We start from the raw sequence: 21361 nt of genomic DNA on the forward strand, positions 1-21361 counted from the left end.
TCTCTGGCCAGAGACACCGGTGCCAGTTGGATGTAGAAGACAGCTTTTGGCTGACAACATTGTTCATAATCCTCACTGATTTTTAACTACGCTGACCACTTCAAGATTTCTGGTGGGGAGAAAAGACCTAGAAAATAGTTTGTTCTGGCCGTGTTCACTCTGGGATGTGTCTGGTGTTCCTCACTTTGGGATAGGAAGAATGGACGCTTTGGAATATAGCAGTCACTTTTTATAATTTCTCAAATTTGGTTATATGAGTTTTTAAAAGGACCTGAAAGCTCATGTAACTACTCAAGGTCTATCAGATCATTATCCTCAAAATAACTAGAGTGTATACAGAAATTATAACTTATAAATAATGTTCACGAGCACCTAACTTGATGATGACATCAGTCCTGTAGGACAGATATCATTTTACAGTTGAAGAAACTGATGCTCATGCCTAATCAGCCAGGATTCTAAACAGCATACTTGCTGACAAGGATATGGAGAAATGATGGCTATTATAGAATGTACGTGGGAAAAACATTCTTGGTTTTTCTCTGTTAAACACAGTCATTTTTTTTTAATGTTTTTTATTTATTTCTAGGAGAGAGAGAGAGAGACAGCGTGAGCAGGGGAGGGTCAGAGAGAGAGGGAGTCACAGACTGAAACAGGCTCCAGGCTCTGAGCTGGCTGTCAGCACAGAGCCCGACGCGGGGCTCGAACCCACGAACCGCAAGATCATGACCTGAGCGAAAGTCGGACGCTTAACCGACTAAGCCACCCAGGCACCCCAAACACAGTCATTTTTAATGATGGTGACCCACCTTTATTAGTTAATATATGGGTTCAGTGGCTATAACTGAGAGTCTAAATAACAGGCTTACGCAAGCTAAAGGTCTATTTCTCTGATGTAATGGGCCTGCTACAGTGAGTCCTGGACTGGCATTCTGTCAGCAACAAAGGCACCCTCAATGTTCTGCTCTGGAATCCCTAACTTCGCAGTGGTTCCCCAACTTTGCTACACACTGGAATCACTTGGAGATTTTTAAAAACGCTCATGTCCAGGTTCTGCCCCCAGTAATTCTTCTTTGATTGGTCCACAGTGCAACCTCGGCATTGGGATTTTTAAAAGCTCCCTAAGCTCCCTAAGTAATTCTAATGTCCAGCAAATCGATTCAACATTTCAGAAGAGCAGTTGACTCTATCACATGTTAAAGCATGTCTTTGACCCAAAATTTCCACTGTAAATAATATAATCTAAGGAAAAGTTTAAGAATATGAACAAAGATCGAAATAAAGTGATGTTCATCTCACAGTTGTTTATGACAGCAAAAAAACTGGAAATTGCCCATAGCAAAAACTGCTGGATATTCAGCAAAATCTGTTTCCCTTGCTTCCCAGACACACAGCTGGAGTACATTTCCCAGCCTGTTCTACTGGTGAAGATGATTATGGGCCTGCATTCTGGGTGACGAAATGTGGGCAGAAGTGATACAGACAGCTTCAAGTTCTGGTCCTTAAATACTTCTGAGTGCTTCTCCATGCTCTCTCGTCCTGATGTTGGTGAGTTACAAAGAATCCAGGGAAGAAAGCCAAAGCCTGAAATTATAAAGAAAGTACTAGAGGAAGCAACCTGACTCTTTCCCTGGAATGACCACGTGGCAGACTATCCCTGACCAGGAACATACACATTATGCTTAACGTGAGAATGAGATAAACTTTTTCCTGGATGAAGGCACTGAGATTTGGGGGTACAGCTGCTAGAGACCCCAAAATTTCAGGTGACAAACAATAGACAAGTTAGTCAAACTTAAGTGAATTTCCTGCAACATAGACTGTTTACGTGACTTACTGATCACAATCTGGGTAGTAGCCAAACTTTAGATACAAAAGCATGTGTTTTCATTCTGCTTCATTATTATCAGTTTGAATACCAGGCTGTTAAACGAATGCACTGCTATTCACTCGATTGCAACTTTGGTGCAGCTGAGCTGGGTCGTTCGGTTTCAAGTCTCTGTTTTTGACACGATAAGAGGCGGTCAGCAAAATAAAACAGAAACAAGGAAAGCCGCGTGTAACTGAACCTTTTAAAACTAAAATACTGGGGGCACCTGGGTGGCTCAGTCGGTTCAGCGTCCGACTGCGGCTCAGGTCACGATCTCCCGGTTCTTGGGTTCACAAGCCCCGCGTCAGGCTGTGCGCGGACAGCTCAGGGCCCGGGGCCTGTTTCAGATTCTGTGCCTGCCTCTCCTCTGCTCACACTCTGTCTCTCTCTGTCTCACTCTCAAAAATAAATACAGATTAAAAAACAATTTTCTTGGGGCGCCTGGGTGGCTTAGTCGGTTAAGCGTCCGACTTTGGCTCAGGTCATGATCTCACGGTTTGTGGGTTCGAGCCCCGCGTCAGCCTCCCTTAAAAAAAATGTACCGGGGCACCTGGGTGGCTCAGTCGGTTGAGCGACCTACTTTGGCTCAGGTCATGATCTCACGGTTTGTGGGTTCGAGCCCCGCGTCGGGCTCTGTGCTGACTGCCGGCTCGGAGCCTGGAGCCTGTTTCAGAGTCTGTGACTCCCTCTCTCTCTGACCCTCCCCTGCTCACGCTCTCTCTCTCTCTCTCTCTCTCTCTCCTAGAAATAAATAAAAATATTTTTAAAAAGTAAAAAGAAAGTGTTTTTAAATGGCGCTTTCGCCCCAGGTTCCAGGACAGTGTAAGGCAAGACGGAGGGTATGAGAGACCACCCTTCGCTTCATCCCTGCACCCATCACAACAAACTAAACAGCCACACCTGAATTCCTCCAAACAACTTTGATTTCCTTAGTTTTCCTTAACCTTATGGAACAAGAAGCTGTGACTGAATAGGGCCCAGAACAGGGGCTGCTTTCTTTTCTACTCTCTCCCTCCCAATATAAAAATATAGATAGCGGCGCCGGTGGCTCAGTCAGTTGAGTGTCCCATCTCGGCTCAGGTCATGATTTTTAGGGGTTCCTGGGTTCAGGCCAGTGTCAGGCTCTGAGCTGACAGCTCAGAGCCTGGAGCCTGCTTCAGATTCTATCTCCCTCTCCCTCTGCCCTTCCCCTACTCACGCTCTGTTTCTCTCCCTCTTTCTCCCTCTCTCTCTCTCTCAAAAGTAAATAAATGTAAAAATAGAGATATATATGTAATAAATTGTAAAAACAAAAAGTGAAAAATAAGATGCCATTTGGGACAACATGGATGGGCTTGGAGGGTACTATGGTACGTGAAAAAGTCAAAGACAAACAACATGATTTCACGTATATGTGGAATATATAAAAGCAAAACAAATGAACAAACAAAAAGCATAAGGAGACCCAGAACAAACTGAAAGTTGCCAGAAGGATAAAGGGCGAAGGGATGGGCAAAATGGGTGAAGGTGAGTGGGAGATACAGCCTTCCCATTTTGGAATAAATAAGTCAGAAGGCTAAACATTACAACATAGGGAATATAATATAGTCAATAGTATTAGAATCATGTTGTATGGTGAGAGACGGTAGCTGCACTTGTGATGAGCACAGCCCAATGTATAGAGTTCTCAAATCAATATGCTTTACACCTAAGACTAATGCAAAATTGTGTGTCAACTATTCTTCAATGAAAAATAAAATGACACATTCTGATCAGTTCTGTGCCATCGAATCATAGAATTAGAGAGCAGAGATTAATTAAGTGTTGGTCAAGCCCAGATGGCTTGAATTCCAGCCATAAATTCAGTCTAGGAGTCATTTGTTTTTAACTTGAACACCTCCAATTATGGAGATTCAGTGAACATAGAATTAAAAGCAGCTTAGGGTTTTCGTGTCTATTCATCTTGCAGAGCTAATAACAAAGATAAAACGTGGAAAGAAGGCAAGCCAGCATTTATTGCACATACATTGATTAGGCCCTGGGTATAGTGCATCCATACATGCTATTTTGTTTAATCTTCATTAGAACCCTGTAAGGGTTGGTGTGTCCATTTTTTTTTTCAGAAGCCCTGTCGCTAGTACGGTTAAAATAACTGAATAGCTGCTAAGTTCATATACCTGCCAAAGTGATAGAGGCAGCGCTTACCCCACCAAAACATGCCACCTCTTGAACTTTGAAAGGAGGAAGAAGGAAAGACAGAGGATAAAAAGAGATTTGACTAATGATTGGTGACCATTTGACATTTGGTTTCCCTAGAGGGCTAGGCAAAATAGTGTCCTGGTACACAAGTGGCTTCTAGAGTTTGAAGCTGGGATTTACATCCATCTTCCTCTGCTTCCTAGCAGTGTGGCCTTGAGAAAATTCTTAACATCTTTAGGCCTCAGCTTCCCTTATCTGTACAATGAGAAACGATATGATAACTGCATCCTGCCATTATACTGAGGATAGTTTGACATGAAGTACATCAAGTGCTTTGCATGATGCTTCACAGATAGCTGCTCTAAGGTACAGGTTTCGTGCACGGAGAAAGGGAGGGTGGCAACAGGTGCAGCATTTGATAAATTAAAGCTTTTCAGGGTGTCTGAAGCTTTCTCAGAGATATACAGATAGACATGAAAATGATACAAATACATATTATAGTTTCAAAACAGTATATATTTTGGAGCACCTGGGTGGCTCAGTCTTTGGCTCAGGTCATGATCTCATCCATGGGTTCAAGCCCCGCATTAGGCTCCATGTTGACCGCTCAGATCCTGAAGCCTGCTTTGGATTCTGGGTCTCCCTATCTCAGCCCCTCCCCTGCTCATACGCTATCTCTCTGTCTCTCAAAAAAATAAACTAAAACATTTTAAAAAATGCAAAATCATATATATTTTATTGCAAGTTGGTATCATTCTCCTTAGGCAAAAATTCTGAAATATCCCATGTATTGTATGTGAACACGATGTTATTGGTGTGTGCTTTGAAATACATCTCAAGCCATCATCAGGAATTTGCACTAGGTATTGTTCTGTCCCCTGCTCTCCTTCTTAATTCCTTAGACTAATAACAGAATCTTAGGGGGACAGTCCATAGTCATTAAACAAGGGAGAAAAAAATCTAACAGTTTCATTAAATGGCAGAAACCATTACTTTAGCATAATGATAGCAGTTTTTAAGTACACCTGACTCAGATCATGAATATTACGTCAAGCAAATTAAATATTCCTTTTTCTTTCAGAATATATTAATATAAATGACAAACAAACAAGGTCACATAGATATGCGGAAATCTGTTCAAAGAAAAATGAGGGAGGTTTTTTTTTTTCAGTGCTTCCATTTTGTAATTATATGCCTACAATGATTTCAGTGCTGAGAGAAAAGTAAAGGAGCGTCTGTCTAATTGAGAGTATTTACAGCTCAATTCTAGTTGTCTGTGAGAATCAGGAGAGATGGAATGCAAAATGTTAAAAAGTGTCCTGGTGAGCTACAAAAGAAAAGCATTTGCAACTTCATGTGGCTGCTGAGAAATTAGACGGGGAAAATATATAGGATTGAAGAGAGCTATTCAGGGGGGAAAAAAGCAGTAGAACTCTTTTAGCAAATAAAATCCAGCGGAACCTCAATGTATAAACAACCTAAAAATGGAGTTGCTCTGTTGAAGTAGAGTATGGAGGAACTTCATCTAATAAACTTCTCTTCTGTTGAAATCTGAGATCCTACCTACCTGAATGCATGATTATCACCTAAGGATGCTTGTTGAAAAGGCAGATGCCCAGTTCCAACCCCAGAAATTCTCATTCAGTAGGTCTGACATAGGATAAGGGATTATTTATTATTGAAATGCCCTCCCAGGGATTGTGATGAATGACGAGGTTTGGGACGTGCTAATAAAACTACCCAATACAAGCACTTTAAGGTCAGGCTTTTGGAAGAATTCAAATAATGTACCTCTTCAGGTGTTTATAAAGTAGACCATGGTATAGGTTGGTGTCATAAATGGAGGCAATCAAAAAGATTAAAGTTTTACAGTTAAAGGATGACCAAAACTTGGCCTGAGCAAAATAATAAATGAAACTTAAAAGATATTTTTTAAAAGTTTAAAAAACACAAATGCCCTTGAAGAGAGCAGAATAGCCTCCCATCTCCCCTGTGCAGTGGTCACTACAGAGAATGGCCAAAAGCATGGGCCCTCGCGTTGGATTCCTGAGCTTGAATTCATGGCCGTTCACTTAACTGTTTGACCTTGCCCAAGTTATTTAATCAGGACACAAGGAAGTACAGGGATTGCAGGAAAGCTTCCATCAATGATCTGCAGCTACCTGTAGCACCACTGTGGGTAACTCCTAGGGGGACCCCAGAAGCCACTGTAGATGATCTCAGCTGCCACAGGGGAATTAATGGCTCTCCCTTTCTGCACCTTTCAAACCTCACATAAATGTATATCATTTAGCAGAATCTAACCTAAAAACATATTGAAAAGGGGCTCTGAGAATTGTTGTCAGCGATTTCCTCTGCAGGAGAATGTAAATGCAGACAGTGGTGAGGCTGAGTTGCTAACGACAATCCACTGTACCCATGTCTATTTCCCACGTTTCAATGTCTTCTGACTTTGCTTGATCATCCACCATGTTCTCTCCTCCTGCTAGTTCTCACCCGGCTATTAAGAATCCAGAATTTGCCACAGCCAAACGTTTACGCATTGCCTATCACAAAATGAAAGGCTAGCAAGAAAATAACCAAAAAGCAAGCAATACCATATTAAGTTTCATAAGGGCTTACTACCTTTCTGCAGTAGAAGATGACCTGATTTCTCTTAGGGCTCATGAGCACATAGTAATTTCCTCAGCTAACATACACTATATTATTTTACTCTTCTCAGGCAAAGAGAAGTCCATTTTGAGAAAATGTTATAGCAACATTGCCTCAGGCCACTTGAGATATATGAGTCGATGGTTTTTGACCATGTGTAATTGGTACCGACTTAACTCACTCCTCTATGCCCTACCCACTCTGCCCCATTACACAAATACATACCAAAACAGTTATGTTTGGAAATGAGAGAGGCATTATACCATGATTTTTTAAAGTAAGTCTAAATCATTATCTGTCTCTGGGTCCATATGCTAAATAAAATGGAGTTAGAATTAAATGGACGTCCCATCCCCTTTGGAAGAAGACTGATGTACTTACTGATACATAATACCATGTATATTTTAGAACTATATCCGGGAACTCACAGAGGCATGTTAAATTGGCAATTAAGTTAGTTGGCAATTAAGTGCTCTTGAGAAATGACAAATTATCTGTATATATTGTAAAGTACAGACAAAACTTAAACCATACAAAAGGATAAACCCACCCATGTCAGCATTAGGAAGAGTTTCAAATGTACTTAGGAACCAACATGCATAAAATGTCTCTATAAAACTTTCTGAGATCTGCTTATTTCTAAAATTTTTCACTAAATATTTAAAAAATAGAAGTGCTTCTGGTGCGATTGGGTGGTTCAGTCAGTCAAGCATCTGACTCTGGATTTCGGCTCAGGTCATGATCTCATGGCACATGAATTCAAGCCCTGCATTAAACTCTGTGCTGACACTGCAGGGTCTGCTTGGGATTCTGTCTCCCTCTCTCTCTGCTCCTCCCCCACTCACACTCGTGCTCTCTCCCTCTCTCTCAAAAATAAATAAACATTAAAAGAAGAGAAGGCATTTCATTTCTTTAAAGAAGCGCTTTTAGAGACATGTGCACACAAAGCCTGGGTACTAAAACTATCAAAAATAATTATAATTTCATATGAAGTATTTGAAATTGCTACATCTAACTTAAAAGGTTTAATAGTAACTTTAAGATGATTTAACTTTTAAGATGAAATAACTTTAAGATGATTTAAATACTGATAAGGAAACTAGCTGTCTTGAAAACCAGCTAGTAAGAGGAGGATTCAGAGGATGTAATTCTTATTTGTGAGAAGCACTAGATGTTACGATTTAAGTGTTTAACTTCTTACAGCAAGAAACTACAGCACTCTTTCTTCAGTGAAATGCAAGGAATAATTTTTTTCATTTAATCATTGCTTGCTTCAAAGGCAATTGGTGAGTGGATTTTCTTTAGTCAAGCTGTCCTCGTTTCCATCCCAAAGGTTAAGCATTATTGAGTCACTTGAGAGGTATGATCATACTTGTTTAGACTTTGCTTTTTAAGGGGCGCCTGGGTGGCTTAGTCGGTTAAGCGTCCGACTTTCGCTTAGGTCATGATCTCACGGTTCATGGGTTCGAGCCCCGCGTGGGTTCGAGCCCCGTGTGGGTTCCAGCCCCGTGTCGGGGTCGGTGCTGACTGCCAGCTCAGAGCCTGGAGCCTGTTTCAGAGTCTGTGTCTCCCTCTCTCTCTGACCCTCCCCTGCTCACGCTCTCTCTCTCTCTCCTAGAAATAAATAAAACATTAAAAAAAAAAAAGACTTTGCTTTTTAAATTCTTCTTTTTCTGAAAGCTGAGTAATAGTATACAAATTTGTATATATCTATATATATCATCAAATTTAGTGTAAATATAATTATTAATTTTTAAGGTTTTTTTATTATTTATTTCTGAGAAAGAGATAGAGACAGTGTGAGCAGGGGAGGGTCGGAGAGAGAGGGAGACATAGAATCCGAAGACAGGCTCCAGGCTCTGAGCTAGCTGTCAGCACAGAACCCGATGGAGGGCTCAAAGTTGACCACGAACTGTGAGATGATGACCTGAGCCGAAGTTGGACGCTTAACAGAGTGAACCACCCAGGCACCCCTCAATTATTAAATTTTGTAAGTAAAATTATTTATGTAACACAGTATTTCAATTTTAAATGAATTCCGCTTTATTTCTACATAGTAGGACAATGACTTTTACATTGCAATGATCACAATGAATACTTCTCGGTAACCAAAGAAGAACCCCTAATCTTTCCTTAACAATAGTTAAATGGGTCCTGTTTATCTGCCTCCAGAAATTAATCCATGCTCCTGGTGTTTAGTTAAAATACTTCTAAAACTCCCTCATAAACCAATTACACATAAAAAAATCAATTTAAGGCAAACCTAAGGCCATGAGGACAGAGATAATACATTGATAAACCCTGGATTTATTTGCTACCTGGTATACAAAAGGTACCCAAAAGCAAGTCAAGAAAAAGGTATGGGCCTTAGGAGATGCAAGGAGAGGAATCCCAAAGAAAGAATATGTTAATTTTTATAAGTGAACCCCTAAATATCTCAAACGGTGTCTTGGTGAAAACCCTTTAGAGAAAATGCTTTCTTTTTGAAATATGTATCCACAAAGCTTGTAACTTATGGGCATTAGGCAAACATTCTGTGCAAAGATGTACTCTTTCATTTCGCATGGAAGGAAACAGTTAATTTAGGTTAACGCCTAAACATGACCTAAACTAAGTAAAAATGAAAAGTACCTGCTCTTCGCAATCCATCAACCGCTGTATGGAAACATTCTTCTCACACGCTTGGCCGCTTCACTCCTCCTCCGCCCACCCTGGCATCCATTTGTTCATTCTCACCACCTCTGTGCATTGTATGTGACACCTTCTGTGTTCCCTGGTTTACTGCTGAGAATTTCATGTGGAACATCTGTTGCTCAGATGTTCAGTTCCTTTCTGTCTTAATCACCTCTCATTCAAACCTAGAAAGAAGAGAGTTCATCTCAACTAACATGAAGTTACAGAATCACACTGATAAAAACAGATCTTCTGAACATCTCTGCCTGTCCCAAAGGAGGAAAAAATATGCACATCCATTAAACTGGAAGGTCCCCATATGCAATTCATAAGCCATAATCATATCATATATCATAAGTTCTCTCCAGCATCATATTTGGGTTGTAAAGTCAAAATTGAAATGTAAGAAATGCCTAAAGAAGTAATCTCATATTACAAGGAAGTGAGAAATCTCTGGGAAGTTCTCTGTCCAACTATACTCCTAAACCATGGTAGCAAATTCACATAATCTAAGAAGCATCCAAAATTACTTCTACCCATTCTTAACAAGCTCAGGTAATGTTTGACTTTCCCTCGCCTTCTTTCCTATAAAAATTATTAGTTTCTTGAAGAAAACACATCATTTTCTGTTTACTAGACTAAGATTCTCAAGGACTTACTGTCAAGGACTAGGGCTTTAAAGATAGAAAAGGGGATGTTAAGAGAAGTCACTGATTAGGAGGCTTGAAAATATACAGCAGAAGCAATATTCCTTTGTATTGTGTAGAAATAAGTCAGGCCTCAGAGTTAATTTAAGACAGGGACAAAAGGCCTATGTGGCTTTTTGAAAGTAAAAAAGTAATTTGTGTCTACTTCAACCACAACAAAAAAGCCTATGCAAAGTCTGATGTAAAGAATAATTCTGAGTGATTCTGGCAGCCAAAATCAATGAGGACCACTCTAATAGCTGGAGATAAGACAAGGTTTAAACATTAAGTGAAGTGAGTAAGAGGTGGAAAGTGCATTTTATCAGGAAATGTATGCTCAAGCTACTCAAGCAATGAAAATTAGATTATTTTAGAAAAGCCAAAATAAGGGCAAAATAAAAGTGAAAATAACAGAGGTTGCCTTGGAAGGCTTCAAAATAAAACATTAATTTAAACTCTTATGGAGGAAGATACAGAAACCAGGCTCCATAAAATTGTTCATCATCTTCACATTGAAGGATGCAGATTTTCCTACTGAAGGACCAATTTTGCATGAGGACAGATTTTGCTCTTTGAAGAGAACAAAATTACTCTTGTACCTTTAAAAAGCCCCATATATTGAGCTGTGAGATAAACTTCAGCAGTACTGAACATGGTAGTTTCTAGGACCGTGTTGAAAATACAAGATTTTAGGAGCTTATATCCAAAACCAAACCAAACTAATCTAATAAAAGTGACTAATGGGGGAAAAAAACCCACCTAATAGCATTCATGTAAGACCAACTGTCATATAGCTATAACAAATAAAGTTTAAATGAGAGCAAACAGTTCAACAAAAGTCATAAAGGGTCAGTATTAAACACAGAGAACAAACTGGTCTAAATATTTTTTTTAAATGTTCATTTGTTCATATTGAGGTATAGCTGACATGGTCATATTTTTTTTTATTTTAAATGTTTATTTATTTTTGAGAGAGAGAGACAGAGAGACAGAGCATCAGCAGGGGAGGGGCAGAGAGAGAGGGAGACACAGAATCCAAAACAGGCATATACCTATAACAAATAAAGTTTAAATGAGAGCAAAGAGTTCAGCGAAAGCTGTAAAGAGTCAGTGTTAAACACAGCGAAACAAACGGTATATATATATTTGCTTACTTGTTCACTTTTAGGTATAACTGACATGGTCCATGTTTTTTTTTAATGTTTATTTATTTTTTGGAGAGAGAGACAGAGCATGAGCAGGAGCAGGAAAGAGAAAGAGGGAGACACAGAATCCAAAACAGGCTCCAGGCTCTGAGCTGTCAGCACAGAGCCCACCACAGGGCTCGAACCCACAAACTGGGAGATCATGACCTGAGCTGAAGTCAGACGCTTAACTGACTGAGCCACCCAGGTGCCCCAATATGGTCCATATTTTCAAAACTATAAGTGACACTATACCAGGTTATATCTATCTATCTATCTATCTATCTATCTATCTATCTATCTATCTATCATCATCTATCCTCTGTCAATACCTTTTAAGCCAGGTATTTAGTTTCTAAGTGATACTATAGGAGGTGTGTGTGTGTGTGTATGTGTGTGTGTGTGTGTGTGTGTGTATGCATATGTAGGGAAACCATTCGAGTGAAATGCCCTCAATGACTCAATGAAAGGATCTAAGAGAAAGCTATAGAGTTATTTTCCCTACTTTCATCTGTCAAAGATAGATTTACCTGAAAGAGTATGTTTTTCTTAGCATAACTAATGCTGCTACTATCATTTGGCAATTTATTAAAGTCTGTTTTTGACTTAATATAGTTGTAAGTTGTACCTTTTCCATCTCTCAAAGTAATGATTCATGTCCACCTACTCATAGGAAAAATGGTAAATTTATCTGAAAACAATTGCTTTCCAGCTCCAATGAGTTTCAAGGTAAACTTTGTCCCAGGAAAAAAATTAAATCTAGGGAAGCTAAACCAACTCAAACATTTTAAGTTGAAAAAGGTAGTTTGGAAGATAGAAATTATAATTAGATATAGTTGCCATAGTTTTTTGAGTATTCTTCTGGACTAACACTGAGTTGATTTACTCCCACTCTCCTCCCCTGCCTTTTTTGCAAGAAGGAAAACTGTGATGGCTAAACTATCACCTAGGCATACACCTCTCTATTCTCAAGATGAAAGAAAGAAAGAAAGAAAGAAAGAAAGAAAGAAAGAAAGAAAGAAAGAAAGAAAGAAAGAAAGAAAGAAAGAAAGAAAGACAACTTTAATGCATGAGACAATATTGTTATTGAGAACAAATGAGGAATAACCCATAATATATAAGTAAAGCTGATGAAAGAAATAATATTAACCAAAAGAAAAATGAAATTCAGTGGTTAGGGCTACTTGCATGTGATCTAACTGTTCTATTTAGTCTACTAAAAATGACTCCATGAGGGGCACCTGGGTGGCTCAGTCGGTTAAGCATCCGACTCTCGCTTAGGTCATGATCGCGCGGTTCGTGGGTTCGAGCCCCGCGTCGGGCTCTGTGCTGACTGCCAGCTCAGAGCCCGGAGCCTGTTTCAGAGTCTGTGATTCCCTCTCTCTCTCTGACCCTCCCCTGCTCACGCGGTCTCTCTTTCTCTCCTAGAAATAAATAAAAACATTTAAAAAAAAATAAATAAAATAAAACCGTATTATGGTTAGCTGAGCCCATAGAGCATGTGACTTGATCTCCAGTTCGTGAGTTCAAGCCCCACATTGGGCAAGGAGCCCACTTTAAATTTTAAAAAGCAAATAAAATAAATAAATAAATAAATAGAAGTATATATATTTCTACTCAGTAGAAAAAAAGAAACCTACAGGAGATTGTTATTTTTTATTTTTTTAAAATGTGTATTCACTTTTGAGAGACAAAGAGAGACAGAGTGTAAGCCAGAGGGGGAGAGAAAGGGAGACACAGAATTCGAAGCAGGCTCCAGTCTCTGAGCTGTCAGCACAGAGTCTGATGTGGGGCTTGAACTCATGAACTGCAAGATCATGACCTGAGCTGAAGTTGGGCGCTCAACTGCCTGAGCCACCCAAGCACCCTTAGGAGCTTATTCTTATGTTTGAATTCAGAAGACCCTTAAAATTTTGGTTTAACATAATAGTTCTGAGAATACCACAAGCATGTTCATGCTGGTAACGTTCTGTCAGAAATGATCAAGGAGCCAGGAGCCTGGTCAACAAAAGCTCTTCGGCAAACAAAAGCAAAAACAAAAACAAACAAGCAAAAAAGAACCATATGGTTTTACAATTCTTTGAAGCTGACATAGAACAGTTCCTTATACGAAACTTCTGACCAGCGTATCTCCCGTAGGTGAAAAGGCACTCCCCAAACCTCTATACTTGGAAATACTTGCATGGATTGCAAGAACTAGAAAGCTGGACGATAAGGAAAATCCCAAGATACAGCTGTTGATGTGAACAAAATGTTTTACAAACAGAGACATTAAGCGCCTCTACTAAAGTCAAGTTGAAAGGAAGCTGTCTAAAATACACAGGCCATCACTGTGCTGAGCAATAATTACTCATTCATTTCTCTTGTAAGGAAATACATCTGTGGCATTTAAATTCAAGGGAGCCGAATGCTCAGTAGAGCCTGTTGTTCTGTTTCATATCTGGGTACTTCATTTTGGGAGAAAGCCTGCACGTGATCCATGATTAAAAATCCCTTGTTGAAAATATGTCCTGGAGAGCTGATGACCCTCTTGGAGAAAGACTTTTTGTTTGCCGTATCTAAACGCTTATGTCTTGGGCAAAATAATGGCCTGCTGTGACTTACTGACTCTCTTTTCTAGAAAATTTGAGCAGACCCCGCAAGTGTGGCAGTGGTTATAAACCTAAAGTGAAGAGTTATGTTAGGAGGTTTCTAATAATCAGCTTGTCACAGACTTGAGGTTTCAGGCCCTGGAGAGAAGAAGAGCTAAATTCATTTGTTTTCCCATTTGTAACCATGATACCCAGATCACTCCTAACAAAAATAAAAAAAGAAAGTTCCCTAAGAGCATTTAACTCTCAGTCCATATTCAAATTTCTCCTACTTTTCCCAAAGGCCTTCTCATCCAGTTATGCTTCCCAGCCAGAGCGTGATCAGTGATCTCACATTGCTGTTGCTTTACCTCTAATGTCCTTATAAATCTTAGATAATCCTTCCAACACCACTCCCTGTCCCTTCTTTAGTTATTGTCACCTGAAATTATCGTTGACATAACTGTAGAGTAGGAAATAAGGCAGCAAGGTCCTGGACACACTTTATCCAGTTTCCCCCAATCATAAATAATACGTTACAATACTTTAGGATTCTATCTATCACAACCAGAATATTGCCATTGATACCAGCCGCTGATCTTATTCAGATCCTCCTAATTTAACTGATATGTGTGTGTGTGTGTGTGTGTGTGTGTGTATTAGTTGTGTACCCATATTCATTTTTAAAATAGTAATTTCTGGGGCGCCTGGGTGGCTTAGTCGGTTAAGCGTCCGACTTTCCGACTTTCGCTTAGGTCATGATCTCGCGGTTTGTGGGTTCGAGCCCCGCGTCGGGCTCTGTGCTGACTGCCAGCTCGGAGCCTGGAGCCTGTTTCAGTCTGTGACTCCCTCTCTCTCTGACCCTCCCCTGCTCACGCTGTCTCTCTCTCCTAAAAATAAATAAAACATTAAAAAAATAAATAAATAAATAAATAAATAAATAAAATAGTAATTTCAGCTAAAATGTGTGGAGTGCCTGCTATCTGCCTGGCACTGTTCTAAGTTCTTCACGTATATAATCTCATTTAATACTCAGTAAGTACAGTTCTTATCCCCATTGTACAGGTGAGAAAGGCTACATGACTTGCCAGTGGCAGGGCAGGGCCAATTTACTTAACTGTCATGTTACAGGTCTCATTTCAGAGCACTTATTGGTGTACAACATAGAGCCTTGTGGAACTAGACTGTGTTCCAAGGGGAATGAGGCTGGGAACGTACTTCTTAAATAGCTGTACATTCAATGTCTCTCATAGGGAATTGTCAGCACTGTGAAATTATTCTATATTATACCACGTGGTGGATACATGACATCATACGCTCGTCACACGCATAAAACCCTACAACCCAGGAAGTGAACACTAAATAAAGTATAGATTTTAATTAATAATAACGTATCAATACTGGTTCATCAATTGTAATAAACGTACCACACTATTGCAATATGCTAATAATAGGAGAATGGGGGAAAAGGTATATGGGAACTCTTTGGACCTTTGCTCAATTTTTCTATAAACTCAACACAGCTCTAAAAAATAAAGTCTATTAATTGAAAATACAGTATTTAGAAGGTCAATTGCTCTTTCAGATGGACCCACCTAACAAAGTAACTGGAAATACTTTATTGCTAGAAATCTCCAAACTGTGGTCACTGAGCATTTATATTTCACCAGCTGCCTTACATTATCTGAAGTGGCAGGAAAATAGTGACAAAAACTCAGGCACTTAGAGGGTGCCCTTGGGATATGTGTGGCTTTTTTCCCCTTCCACATCGTCCCCTGCATGAACATCAGCAGCTGAGCAGAGCAAGGACAGACAGAATAAAGTGTCTGTAATTCCCATCCATTCCTGAGCCCCATGGAATTTGAACTTATGCGTACTGCATGGTCACTTGAACGCTAAATCTTAAATGTCAAAATATTCTTCAGGGCAGAGGGAGGACCACACCATGGAATCCCTAAATCGCTTTTCCATACTCTTTTAGGGAGCTCTGAAAGAAAATTTTGCTACCGCTTTCAAAAATACTGTTTTTGTGTTCCTGAGGAAATTCACAAAGGGAATATTACATTTACTCCTTACCACAAGTAGAAATACTTCCTTCTGGTGGAAATAATATCAGACATGAATATCATGGAAAATATTATCTAAACTTTTACATTGAGTAAAACATTTATCCTGCACCTCAGGACTAGTGTACACGTAATCAGGAAAGTTGCCAATGACTGCTTGCTGTGGAACTTGTTCTTTTGACAAACACGCTATGCTATTGGGAAAATTGTACCACCACACATTATCATATAAAACTGGAGAGAAAAATTAATCTTAGCAGCTATTTGGAGGAAGATATCTGAACATGCCTCACCCTCCTCTGCCCCAAATCACAATCCAATATTAACTCATAATCTGTTTCATCGTCTTTGGTAATTGTACCCTTTGAAGGTAATCTATGAATATGCATAGGGCCTTTAGGCACCTTAATTGCCATTTCATCCAATTAACAGATAATTAAAAATGCTTTTGTGTGAGTACCTTTTCCCCCTTTCTTTTATCACCAAAGAGCGCTCAGTGCCTGTAAAGATGAAGTGCAGAGAGCAGTCCATCCACATCAGTGGCGGAGGCCAGGCGTCTCAGAGGCAAACACAGTCAACTTCCTTCTATCTATCTATCTTTTGGCACTTGACCCTCGAGCTTTGGATTTTTATGATCTGCTAGTCTCCTTTAACTAGTCAACTAGTTCTTATTGGACTATTCATGAGATCTTCCCAAAGTGAGAGTGTGTTGCTTAGAGTCATTTTTATGTAGAGTTCATGTGTGGATTAGTGTCACGGGAAACAAGGAGTAAATCATATTCATAGCTAAACTGGTGTGATATTCCTTCATAGACACTGTAACCAGCCTTTCTTACACTCATCAATGGGAGGAAATGGGCATACCTAGCCTCAAGAAATAAAACCTGACTTGACAGAATAATCAAATAAATATATTTTAGGGGATTTCTTTTTTCTAGAACAACCAAGATGGACTATGTTGAACAGCCATAATGTGCAACCCGCACATCTCCGTGACTCCATCCAGGTTTATTTCTCCTTCACACAACATGGCCAGCATGGATCAGCAGGAGGCTCTGCTTGCTCTGGTCTCTCAGGGACCCAGGACAACAGAGGCTTCATACTAACTCATGAGCTCGTAATCACTGACGGAGGAAAGAGGACGTTTGCAGTTGAGCACCACCAATTAAATGCATCCGCTTGGAAGTGACACATGTCACTTCCACTCACATTTTATTGGCTGAAGCAAGTCACTGACCAAGTGTAACTTTAGTGGGGCAGGAAACTGCAATCTTAATAGGAGAACAGAAGGTGGAAAACCAGAATAGCTGTGAAGAGTTCTAATTATTACCAAACCTGCTTATTCCCTATGACTGACAAATAGGAGTTTAATAATACAATGTACTTTGGTGAAGTTTGAGAACTTAGTATTGAGTGTTTCAACTACACGTGAGTGGCCCTGGGGTCTATGATAAGTTCTAACATCATATGGGACGTAGCAATTTAGCTAAGGAATCAGTTTTGTGGTTCTCTACTTGTTGTTACAGTCACTGTAATTCAAGGAAGGTGATTAAAACTGTATCTCTTATAAGCACGCTTAGTTGTCCCTTACGAGAATTTTTATTGTTTAGGAACTAAAAAAGGCTTTGTCTCCCTCTGAAGCGTTGGTTTGTTTCCAGTTGCAAATTAGTTAGAATCTGTTGACTTTGCAAAGAATCAGGTTACAAACTTTGAATTAGCCCCAAGAGCTGATATATTTGCTTATCTGCTTTTAAACTTGTTTTCCCCTTTGTAATTAATTTTAAAATAATGAGATTATAGTTGTCCTTTATGTAAACTACCCCAGGCCTTTTTGTGAAAGAGACCAAGAATGAATTCTTTTTAAAATCAAAACAAAATGAAACCCTGTCACTTCATTAGAAACAATACTTTTTCTGGAATTAGGACTATTTGTAGAGCCCTACGTATATAAATAAAGCACCAGCAACACCACGGGAAATCCATTTGTTGATGCACAGGGGACAAAATGTTAGTATACTGTGATTATCAGAGCCAGCTCTTACTAGTGGGAAGACACCTTGCTCCCCACATGTTTTCCATCTGCCCAAAATTCTGCTACAGGTAGATACAACCCATTTATTTTATTATTCGACACTAGGCTTGAATATAATATTTCTTGTAGGAGTAACACTATGACTTAAACTTACATTGAAACTATGTGACAATCCTGAAGAGAGGGGACCTCCTAAGGGTAGAAAGAAAAATTGCTATAGATGAGAGGATATCCAGAAGATTAAACTTTCATAGTAATATTTTGGGGCGCCTGGGTGGCTTAGTCGGTTAAGCGTCCGACTTTCGCTTAGGTCATGATCTCGCGGTTTGTGGGTTCGAGCCCCACGTCAGGCTCTGTGCTGACTGCCAGCTCAGAGCCTGGAGCCTATTTCAGTCTGTGACTCCCTCTCTCTCTGACCCTCCCCTGCTCACGCTGTCTCTCTCTCTCTCCTAGAAATAAATAAAACATTTAAAAAAAAAAACTTTCATAGTAATATTTCACTTATTGAAGTTGTGAAGTAGAGGCATGAATCATAAAGGATTCATGTCTATAATGTTTCGGATATTGTATATCTCTTAGTAGTTTTTCTTAAATGGGTAATTACCTTCAGATTCTCTCCTAAGGGCCATTTGCAAACAAGTAAGCTCTTAAAATAGGAAAATTAAGATGGAGGGAAGGGATGGAAAGGATCATGGAAAAGACTGAGTCTTTTAATGATGGATTTATCAGAATTTAGGAGGCTTAGAACAAGAAGGGACTTGAGGGGTCAACTAGTTGAAGCTCTTCTTTTTAGAAGAGTTTATCTGTTGGAGATCATGTAGCTAGTTGGTGGAGCTGGTGGAGATGGGGGTAAATGGATTTGATTCTCTCAAATCCAGAACTCCCAACTGCTGTCTGAGCTTGGCATTACATAACTCCTTTGAGTTTCCTTTTTGCTTAGTCATTGGTGGCATCAAATTTCATTTCTGTGACAGAGGAATGTATATGAATTAGAAGTAGATCTCAAAATGATCTTAATGGCAAACCATTTTGTTTAAGAGGCATCTTAAACAAAGATGATAAGGGACAATGAGGATAACCACCATGGCCAAAAATAAAGGGACGCTGAAGAAGTAACTACACTTGGTTATCTAGGGAGTACAAGAGGAATGCCCCTTAAAGTAAGAACTGTCTCCTCTCCATTGACCAGAATGTTACTAAAGCTCATTGTCCAGGTGCAGAGTCTGAAGGGTGAGAGAAGCAGAGAGCTTCAAGAAGCTTAAGAGAATAGGCACAGCAGTTGAAGAGAGAAAATGAGATGCAAAGAGGAAAATTAGAATTTCACCTAGAGAAGCAAAATTATTGACAGCCGAATAATAATATTATATCATATGGAAGGATGGAGGAAAATTAGATTTTCTTCAGTTTGTAGATGTCCGTCTGTAGATAGAATACAAAAATGTCTTTGGCATAAATATTTATTATGTAACATTTATATAATATATATATTATATACAATATACAGTATATAATATGTAACATTTATATATTTTATGTATACATATATAAAATATATACACACATGCAAAGAGAGAGAGAGAGAGAGAGAGAGACAGCAATTTTTTTTAAGGAATTGGCTCATGCAATTGCGGGGTCTGGCATGTCCAAAATCTGTGGGCAGATCTGTGGGCAAGCTGGCCGGCAGAAAACTTAGGTACGAGTCAGAGTTTTGGTCTTGAGTCTGAAATCTGCATAGCAGGCCAGTCAGGCTGGAGACTCAGGCAAGGTTTCTATGTTGCAGTCTTAAGACTGAGTTCCTTCTTCCATGGGAAACCTGTGTTTACTTGGAAGGCCTTAGCTGGATGAGGCCGACCCACTTTGTGGAGGGTAATATGCTTTACTCAAATTTTGCCAATTTATACCTTAATCCCATCTTAAAAAGTACATTCTGCACAGCAACATCTAGGCTGCTGTTTGGCCAAATAACCCAGCTCTTTAGCCTCGTCAAGTTGACACATAAAATTAACTATCATGGTTGTATTTGTGTAGAACATAGAGCTTAACTTATTTCTAAAAACTAAAGCCATCTAAACCCTTCTTAATACTTTTTTTTAAATCAATCATTGCTTGATCTTGCCCTAAATTTTACCTCCAGGCTTGACTAGATCACACCCTAAGCAGCCTGGGGAAGCTGGATTATGCCTCTTGTCCTGCGCCACTGGTCTGAATTTAGGAACTTTTACTACTTCTACCAGGCACAGAAGGAAGAACTGATCACCACAGCTTCTTCGGACATTTTTGTAAAGTATCTATTAGTCCCTCTCTGTCTCTGGGTTCATTATTTTTAATAAAATTCCATTAGCTAATACTTTACACATGAACTGTTGTAAACTTTTTACAATATTAACTCATTAATCTTTATAACCCATGAGGCTGGTACTGCTATGATCTCCATTTTTTCCATGAATTTAAATAACTGGTTAAAAGTCACAGGGTCAGTGATGGCCCTTAACCATTCTTTTAATTATTAGGCAACCTGCATATTAAGAGGTTTTGTTACCTCCAGCCATGGCTTGAAAAGAAGCCAGAGACTAAAAGTATCTACCATCTTCTGTTTATCATTATCATCAATACTGAGAAATGTTTACTAGATTATTATAGCTATCTTTAAAACAAATGCAGTTTAATTGCCTCCTTTTAGTTTCATCAGTTCAGTTCAAAAATAGTTACACCAGAGGTGCCTGGGTGTCTCGGTCGGTTAAGCGTCTGCCTTCGGCTTAGGTCATGATCTCACAGTCTGAGTTCAAGCCCCACATCAGGCTTTCTGCTATCTGTGCAGAGCCTGCTTTGGATCCTCTGTCTGCCCCCTCTCTCTGCCCCTTCCCCACTTGTGTTTTCTCTTTCTCTCAAAAAAATAGCTCCACTGTTCCTAAGGAAACTAACAACAGAACTCCCCTATGACCCAGCAATAGCACTGCTAGGAATTTGCCCAAGGGGTACAGAAATGCTGAGGCATAGGAGCACATGGACCCCAATGTTCATAGCAGCACTCTCCACAATAGCTAAAACATGGAAAGAGCCTAAGTGTCCACCAACAGATGAATGGATCCAGAAGATGTGGTTTATCTATACCATGGAATACTACATGGCAATGAGAATCAATGAAATCTGGCCATGTGTAGCAACATGGATGGACCTTGAGGGTGTTATGCTGAGCGAAATAAGTCAGGCAGAGAAGGACAAATAACATATGTTTGCAAATATAGGAGGATTAGGAGGAACTTGAAAGAGGAACAAGGGGGAGAAGAAGGGGGGAAATGGTGGGGGAAAGGGAGGGAGGCAAACCATGCGAGACTCTTGAATGCTGACAAAAACTGAGGACTGATGGATGTGGGGGGGAGGGGGGATGGGCATGGAGGAGGACACTAGTGGGGATGAGCACTGGGTGTGATGTGGAAACTAATTTGACAA

This window comes from Hyaena hyaena, unplaced genomic scaffold (genome assembly GCF_003009895.1).
Source record: "Hyaena hyaena isolate Hyena2069 unplaced genomic scaffold, ASM300989v1 scaffold_1001, whole genome shotgun sequence".
Lineage (NCBI taxonomy): Eukaryota > Metazoa > Chordata > Mammalia > Carnivora > Hyaenidae > Hyaena > Hyaena hyaena.